This window comes from Suillus subaureus (assembly GCF_016647635.1).
Source record: "Suillus subaureus strain MN1 chromosome Unknown BJ212scaffold_10, whole genome shotgun sequence".
NCBI classification, from domain to species: Eukaryota; Fungi; Basidiomycota; class Agaricomycetes; order Boletales; family Suillaceae; genus Suillus; species Suillus subaureus.
The window spans coordinates 676,329-685,739 of NW_024538566.1; positions in this window are offsets into that span (position 1 = coordinate 676,329).

The window sequence follows — 9,411 nt, forward strand, 5'->3', positions numbered from 1 at the left end:
AAACATTGGAGGATCCACACTGACAAGACTTTACCATAACATAGTGAGAAGACATTGCCATGTTGCCAGACGGAAGTCAAATTAGAGACAAAGCTCTTGAGGTGAGCATCTCCAGCATGGGTCATGAGGATCACTGCGGCCCCTTAGCTGCTGCATGTATACAAGGGAATGCGTCTACCCCAACATTGGTTGTTGAACCTAAGCGCAGTGTGTCATGCGTCACACCCCCCTGTGAACCTTCGAACCTAATGTTCATTTGGTCACACCTGTTACAATCATGGTCACCCCCTATCTCTTTTTCCTCTTACTTGTGTATTACGTCATGACCGCACCTCATTGTGCCATCATTAGACTAACCACTTCCTATATCTGTATTACATCATGATCGCCACGTGCCGTCGCTAGATGACTCATTCCCTTATCTCTGACTCGACTGATGATGTATATGTACCTGCCCTAAAGTACTTACACCTATATAAATCTGGTCATGTACTTAGATAGACTTCACTTTAATCTACTAGGTCTTACCTGAACTATCCTTCGCTTAGGACCCCCAATCCTAAGTCATCTGATAACCGATATTCAAGCCAAAGACACTCTCTTCGACTTGTCTTAAGAACCTTACATTTGTAAGGATACGATCCGGCTTCAGGCATGCTCTTATTGAGTACCTGTTGTCGTGCCCATCCTAGTTCGCCATAACAAAAGATTAAAGTCATCAAACGACCCTCTCCATCAGAGAGGTTACAGATACCAGAAAGAACTCAGTGAGAGAACGACAACGTTCCCCTGAACCAGAAACACCTGACTAGCTGCTCAGGATGTCCACCACCCCAGAATTGAAAGCCGGAGCACCGTCTACCTACGACAGAAGCCCTCACCAGGCTCTACAATGGTTGTACGCAGTTAAAGCGTATTTTACACTTAACGCTACAATTTACAACACCAATGAAAAGAAGGTTATTACCGCTCTTGCATATATGACAGAAGGAAGCACCATGGGATGGGCATTGACTTTCTACACGGAAGTCGAGAACACCGTCGCCAAATCCTATGGGACCTTCACGAACTTTGAAACCAAATTCAAAGAAGCTTTCGTACTGGCTGATGCCATCGGCACAGCCATGAATAAACTCCAAACTGTTGAGGCAGACAGGCGACCTCACTTCCTACATTGCTAGTTTCAAGACCCTTGCTGCACAAGCCTCTGTGAAGCAAGATGCTGTCTTGATCACATTTCTCAATGACGGATTGAAGAAGGGGATCATTAACTCCGTCTTCCAGATGGAAACCATCCCAACAGATTTTGACAAGTATGTCGCTGCAGTCATCAGACTTGACAGCAACTACCAGAGGGGAACTGCATATCAATCAAACCATCAAACCGCCACCAGACTGTTGGGACAATGATATGTACCCAGACCTTCCATTGATTGACACGATCCGAATGCCATGGAAGTAGATTGGCTCACTGATGCTGACAGGAATGACCACATGAAGAAGGGACTATGCTTCACGTGTCACCAGAAGGGACACCTGACGAAAGCATGCCCACAGAAGAAGAAGATCCCTGTACACCGAGAAGAGATGAGCGACAGTGAAGAAGAAGAAGATACAACGATCCGTCACCTTGCCTGAGGATTTTTGATGTGGAAGACTGGATCAATGTCAGTATCTTCCGATGTACCTATCAGACTTGTACAAAGTATTGGAATCAGAAAGGAACTTCGTGTTCCTATTTCCCTTATTTCCAAGACCCGTCTGAAAACCGTCGAAACAACAGCCGTTGTTGACTCCAGCACTGCTGGAACCTTTATTTCCGAAGAGTTTGTTAAACTTCACAGAATCCAAACGCATAAACTATCAAAACCATTTCGGGTTACCACCGCGGATGGAAGCTATGCGAAGGGGGGCGCTATCACCCAATATTGTGTCCTTATTGTCAAGATAGATGAACGATCCATGATAGGAAAGTTCAACATCACGCGACTTGGTCGACGTGATCAGATTTTATTAGGGATCCCCTGGCTACGTGCTATGGACCCAATAATCCAATGGAAAGCAGAAATGCTAGAGCTCCCGAGAATGGAGAAAAGCGATCAGATCGAAGAAGACATTGACAGGGAAAGAAAAAAGAACAGACTCCCCCTCCTTTTCCCGAAACCAGATCGGCCAATTCCAGTGGTAGTGCTGCTGAAGGCGCCTCCGTGAAATTGATTACGCCACCAGAACCAAAACCCCGAACTACTATTGAAGAAATCCCCAATGAAGAGACCCCATCGTCACTACCCAACCTTGACCCTATCCCTGACGACGATGACGACTCCTTCGATATGAAGGATGACGTATGGACGGATTATGCACCACCTGTACGTGAAATCTCTACCTACCATCTAGAAGATGATGAATTTTTGGTTGAGTACCCTGCCGATGCCTTGGAACTCCGGGTAATCGCCAATGTTTCGCTAGACACTCCATTGACAAGAGATGGAACTAGCATCACGGAGCAGTGGCACCATGGTCACACCTCTGAAACAACCTGCCAAATATATCAAGACTAGCAATAAAGCCCAACAGTTTGCATTAGCCGCTGGGCTTGAACAGAAAAAGAAGTCGTTCGAAGAACTTGTCCCCTCCTACCTTCACGACTTCGCCGACATCTTTGCAAAAGACGGTCTTAACCAGTTACTGCCCGAACAACCTGGGATAGATCATCGAATAGAAACCAAACCTGGTTTCATCCCTAAGACGTCCAAGGTATACCCACTATCTGAGAAAGAGCGTACAGCGGTCAAAGCATTCATCGATGAAAATGTAAAGAAGGAATTCATCTCTGAATCGAAGTCACTGCAGGCCAGTGGTTTCTTCTTTGTAGGAAAGAAGAGTGGAGATCTTCGTCTGTGCCAGGACTACCGGTATATCAACGAATGGACGGTTGAGAACGCTTACCCACTCCCGCTACCACTCTCTCTAGTCGCTCAGTTACATGGTGCCAAATACTTCACCAAGATGGACGTTCGCTCAGGGTATAACAACATCCGTATTCATCCGGAAGACCGATGGAAGGCTGCTTTCACCATGAGTCTCTTCGAGCCGAATGTTATGTTTTTTGGCCTTTGCAACTCTCCCACTACTTTCCAGGCATATATGAACAAGACATTCCAACAAGAAATAAATGAAGGATGGCTCGTCATATACATGGACGACATCTTAATTTTCTCTAACGACCTCGCCTCCCACCGAGAGCAAACACGATGCGTCCTCGAAAGAATTCGGCAGGAAAGGCTTTTTCTCAAACCAGAAAAATGTACATTTGATGCTCAAGAAGTAGAGTATCTCAGAATGATAATCTGCCCTGGGTGCATAGCAATGGACATCGCCAAAACCAACGGTATTCGGGACTGGCCTATCCCCACAACTGTGAAAGAGGTCTGGTCATTCTTGGGGTTCTGCAATTTCTACCAAAACTTCATTTCCCACTACTCTGACATCGCCCGACCCCTGATCGACCTCACCAAGAAAACCGTCAAATTCCTCTGGACAGAACAATGCTCATCTGCCTTCTCTACCCTGAAAGAATGCTTTTTGAAGCAACCTGTTCTTCAGAATCCAGATCCTAGCAAGCAATTCGCAGTCACAACCGATGCATCCTTGGTTGCCACAGGCATGGTATTACTTCAAACCGATGATAACAGTGTTTATCACCCATGCGGATATCTATCACAGACCTTAAACCCAGCAGAACGAAATTACCAGATTTTTGATCGTGAACTCCTTGCAGTCATTCGCGCCCTCACTGAGTGGCGCCATTATCTAGAAGGAAACGCTCACCCGGTCATCGTATTCACGGACCATAAGAACCTCCTATACTTTCGAACCGCGCAGAAGTTGACTTGTCATCAAGCTCGTTGGCAGTTAATTCTATCATGCTATGATATTGAACTCCACCATGTCGCCGGAACTAAACTCGTTGCCCCAGATGCTCTCTCCCATTGCCCTGATCATGGATCCAACTCCGCAAACGACAATGATAATGAGACCCTCCTCCCTGACTTCATGTTTGTCCAACTCCTCGATGTTGAACTTATGACTACTCTCACCAATCCAGATCCTTCCGACCCCGATCCCATCTTCACCGCCGCCTCTGATGCATTGGATGGCCTTTCCCTTCCCCCGATGAAATCCACACTCGCTGATTGGTCGATTAAGGATGATATTCTTTACTATAAAGACCATGCCTATGTCCATCCAGCCAGACGGCACCTCATTCTAGAATGATGCCATGACCATCCCACTGCCGGTCACCCTGGTTGTTTTAAGACAGAAGAATTGGTCAAGTGGGACTTTTGGTGGCCCTCCATGGGCACCTATATCCATAAATACGTAGAGGGTTGCGCCCTTTGTCAGCAAATGAAATCCGACACTCACCTGACAACCCCACCCTTGGTCCTCATCCCTTCTGCCGCCGTGGCTCCTTTCATACAGGTCTCTGTCAATCTGATCACTGATCTTCCCCCCTGCACCAGCTTTGATTCTGTGATGGTCGTGGTCGACCATGGCCTTATGAAGGGGGTAATTCTTATCCCTTGTACTAAAACCATCACTTCAGAAGGAGTTGCCAAGAAATTCTTCAAATATGTCTACCGACGGTTTGGCCTACATGAAAAAGTTATTTCTGATTGCGGGCCACAATTTGTATCTAAGTTCTTGTGAGCCCTCGCCAAGCTCTTGAAATACGACATAGCGGCATCCACCGCTTATCACCCTCAGACTGATGGACAGACCGAACGACTCAACCAGGAGCTCGAAACATACCTTCGAATCTACTGCCGTAATCACCCAGAAGATTGGGTTGAACACCTTCCAATGGTGGAATTTGTACACAACCACCGAAAACACGATTCCCGCAATGCATCACCTTTCTTCTTAATGATGGGCTATGAACCACAAGCCCTCCCTCATACTCTCCCTAACTCCACCATTCCCGCAGCAGAAGAAAGACTCCTCTCCCTCCAGAAATCCAGAGAAGAAGCCCTTTCGTGCCACAATCTTGCTATGCAACGAATGGCCGAATGAACTTTAAAGCAGAAGTACCACCTGTGGAAAGTAGGAGATAAGGTCTGGTTATCCAGGAAGAATCTAATCACTCAGCTACCATCGCGGAAACTTGCACCCAAATGATATGGCCCTTTCCCGATTACCGCCATTCTCTCTCCTATCACGTTCATGCTCCAGCTACCTCCACAGTGGAAAGTTCACCCCACATTCCACGCTTCTGAGTTATCGTCCTATCGCGAAACAGAGGTTCACAGGCCGAACTTCCATGATCCACCTCCTGACATCATTGATAATGAAGAAGAATATGAGATTGATGCGATCTTATCGCACAAAGGGATGGGTAAACGAAGACGCTATCTTGTATCCTGGAAAGGATATTCATCTGCCAGCAACAAGTGGATTCCAGAAGGAAATCTCACTAATGCTTCTGATATCCTCACCGCCTATAAGAAAGCTCATGGGCTATAGACTTTTTAAACAATGTCCCACATCGAACGACTACGCCTCTGTATCCTCCGCATCGAAGAACTCACCGCTGCCATGAACACCGTCGCTGAAGGAAATGCCCACCCATTGACACTCCTTGATTATCAAAACATTACCGCTGCCAACCTTGCCCAGCAAGCATCACCCCCTGCAACTTCCCCACCAGTTTCCGACTCTACCCTAACTCTTACCGATGACTCCGTCCTCACAGACTACTTCTCGGTCATTGACCAAGTAGAGACTAGCGCCCTGTTCGAATCTGCTATCACCTCCCAGCAATATGCTATAGAAATAGACCGTCTCCTTGGAGAGTGGGGAGCGATATCTAGCGGCCTCATCATCAGGATTATCAGAGACGCCAGTCTTATTGACCGAACCGCTGCCCTCCTTGATGATGAACGCCATAAGACCATTTTCCGCCATCTTCACATACGTATTCGCAATACTGTGATCCGTCTCCTGCCTGAAGAAACTAGAGACACTATCAGAGAAGCTATACATATTGTCACAGAGCGCATTGCCCTTGACCCCATCGCACGACCACCATCCCCTCATGTCGCCATTCCTGTACCACTGCCAGCTTCTACTACAACTACTGTGGATCATCAGGATGATAATATCCCTCCTATTACCGTACTTGACATACCAACTTCTCCATCTCCTGACCCTATCACGCATACCAGACGACGACTCCCACTCAAATGTAGATCCTCACGCCTCGCCACCAAACGAGCCACCTCCATCTCCCCCACTAAAACACCGCTCAAACGATCCAGGTCACCCTCTCCCCCAAATCAGTCCTCTTCCATCACAGTCGTAAAAACATCGCCAGTCAACAACGTCGTATGCCGTAACTGCCATGTCACTGGGCATCACCATAAGAACTGCCCTGTGTATTACTGCAGAGTTTGCAAGGAATATGCACCCGGCCATTTATCAGTCTTTTGTAGAGGGTTGAAGGGAGAAGTGGTCATTCCTTTAGTATGGACTGACGTAGGATTCTACGACACTCTTGCCCAATGGGAGATTGAGCAAGACACTATCGCCCATGGCACCGCAATGGCACAAACCACTATCACAGAAGAGCAGGATGATCTACTTTATTCCAACTATGACATGGACCCCGTCTACTGGGCTAATCAGGATAGTTGAAGTCAGCGACTTCATCCCTAAACGAGGGGTAATGTTACAATCGTGGTCACCCCCTATCTCTTTTTCCTCTTACTTGTGTATTACATCATGACCGCACCTCATTGTGCCATCATTAGACTAACTGCTTCCTATATCTGTATTACATCATGATCGCCACATGCCATCGCTAGATGACTCATTCCCTTATCTCTGACTCGACTGATGACGTGTATGTACCTTATCTCTGACTCGACTGATGACATATACGTACCTGCCCTAAAGTACTTACACCTATATAAATCTGGTCATGTACTTAGATAGACTTCACTTTAATCTACTAGGTCTTACCTGAACTATCCTTCGCTTAGGACCCCCAATCCTAAGTCATCTGATAACCGATATTCAAGCCAAAGACACTCTCTTCGACTTGTCTTAAGAACCTTACATTTGTAAGGATACAATCCGGCTTCAGGCGTGCTCTTATTGAGTACCTGTTGTCGCACCCATCCTAGTTCGCCATAACAACACCCAGATTGGGTTGAACCTAGGTGCATATCTTGACAGTATTTTCTCATCTGCTGGAGACCAGATTGTGCGATCTCAAAGCATGAAGTCATGTGTGCGCATGACCAATCGTGCTTTGAGATCACACATGTCAGTCCCTTGTCGTGACTATGAGAGTCGTTTCTAATAGAGATATTCAGACAAGTTCTACAAAGGTTTTTTGGGGGGGGGGTTCAGTTTTTGGATTGTGACTTCGGTGAGTGCAGCCATGTCTCCTAAGTACAGAATTAGCATCTCTGAAAGACCAGGCAGTTTTTGTGTGTGGTGCAAAGTGCGTGTCACATGACCTAGATGTGAACCGCTAAATGAGATAAAGAGATGTGTATTCTAAAGCTCCGAAGCAAGGGTACAGAGACAAGGGCATACAACACAGGTAAGAACTGAAAAACCATGAGTGTGAGGTAGCAGGAAGGTTTTGGCCAGAAACACAACCCTACCCATGACAAGCATAGCTCACATCGGTTGTGCATGGGGTAAAAATGACCCCCCAACTGAGGATGTGAGGAAAACAATACAATTAAAAGCTAAGTGATGACAGAATGTGTATGGAATACTACTGGTAATGATGGGAGCAAGAGCTCATTGAAGATTGTAACACTGATATATGAGAATCTGAAAGGGAAGAAGTGATGAACATAGGAAGAATTGAATCAATCTTGCACCAATATTTGAGGAAAGCTCTCGACTTCCATCTCCCTTGCATAGTGACTATATCTGGGGGTGTTCCTCTGAGAAGTAACTCAGTGGCTCTGTTAAGAACCATGTTGCTCAAAGGAGAGAGACTGACTCAGAGGGGCTTGGCCTCAGCTCATATGCTGTGCCCCTTACCCAAGTATGTGCCCTTCATTTCAGAGGGAGTCTGATGATGGTTGTTAAGAACCATGCTCAAAGGAGAGAGAGACTGACTCAGAGGGGCTTGGCCTCAGCTCATATGCTGTGCCCCTTACCCGAGTATGTGCCCTTCATTTCAGAGGAAGTCCAATGATGGTCCGACAAAGTCCAGAGGACTTCCAGAGGCTGACTACTCTGGTGGAGAGTGCAGGAGGACTTCCGGAGGAGTGCAGGAAACGTCTGGAGGAGTGCGGGAGAGTTCCGGAGGGATGCAGGAAATGCTCAGGAGAGTTCCTGCTGCAAGGTAATACTTCTACAGGAAAACAGGATGGAAGGATAGGAGGTCCGGAGGACAGGAGGTCCGGAGGTATGGAGGATGGACATGGAGGTATGGAGGATGGAATGTCCAAAGGTACGGAGGGCAGAACGTCTGAAGGACAGGATGCCCGGAGGTATGAGGGACAGGATATCCAGAGGTACAGAGGACAGGAGGTCTGGAGGTCCAGAAGGAATAGGGGCTACATCGGACTTTGTCCAATGTAGAAGCAAATGGAGGTAGACTACCCTAAGGTAGAGTTGGAGGGACAGGAAGTGGACCTAAGTCCAGAAAGGGGGTAAGTGCCGGAAAGGCAAGACTCTAGCTTAGGGAAGCAATCCCTAGACTTGGGACAGAGAAATAGGGGACAAATCCAGAGGTCCAGAATTCTGGCCTAGGGAGTCCATCCCTAGGCCTTATGGAAAAGGACAAGACTCAGATGGACTGAAGTCTGGAAGATGATTGGCAAGTAGAACAGGATCTAAGATGATATTCTGACTGAGGACTCTACTGTAGTTGTACAGGGGTTATATACTAGGCTATCTGAGAGGATCAGTAAGCAAAGGAGTAAGGCTATGTACGAGCATGTGGAAACACATTGGTAAGTAAGACGGAACATATGTAAATGAACTTGGAGATGAAACTAGTACAAGGATCAATCAGCAAGACGGAAACAGAGATAACCGAGAACCGGAAAGGTGGAGATGCCTAAATGGGGATAGGTGCAGGATCTCAGATAGAGGGCGGGAATAGGTCCGGAGATAGTACAGTTAATATCCGGAGGTCCAGAGATCTGGGGATCCGGAAGGCAGGGCGGAAACAGGACTGAGATATGTGAGGTGGTGGATGTAGTCCAGAATCCGAGAGGAGGTAAAGTCCGGATGTCTTGCTGGACAGAATGTGCATAGGGTGGACAGGATAGGGGATCCAGGAATGAGTTGGATATGGGGTCCGGAAACAGGTCCGGAAAGTGTGGGAATATGATGGGATCTATGTCTGGCATACAGGATATGACAATGGTCTGA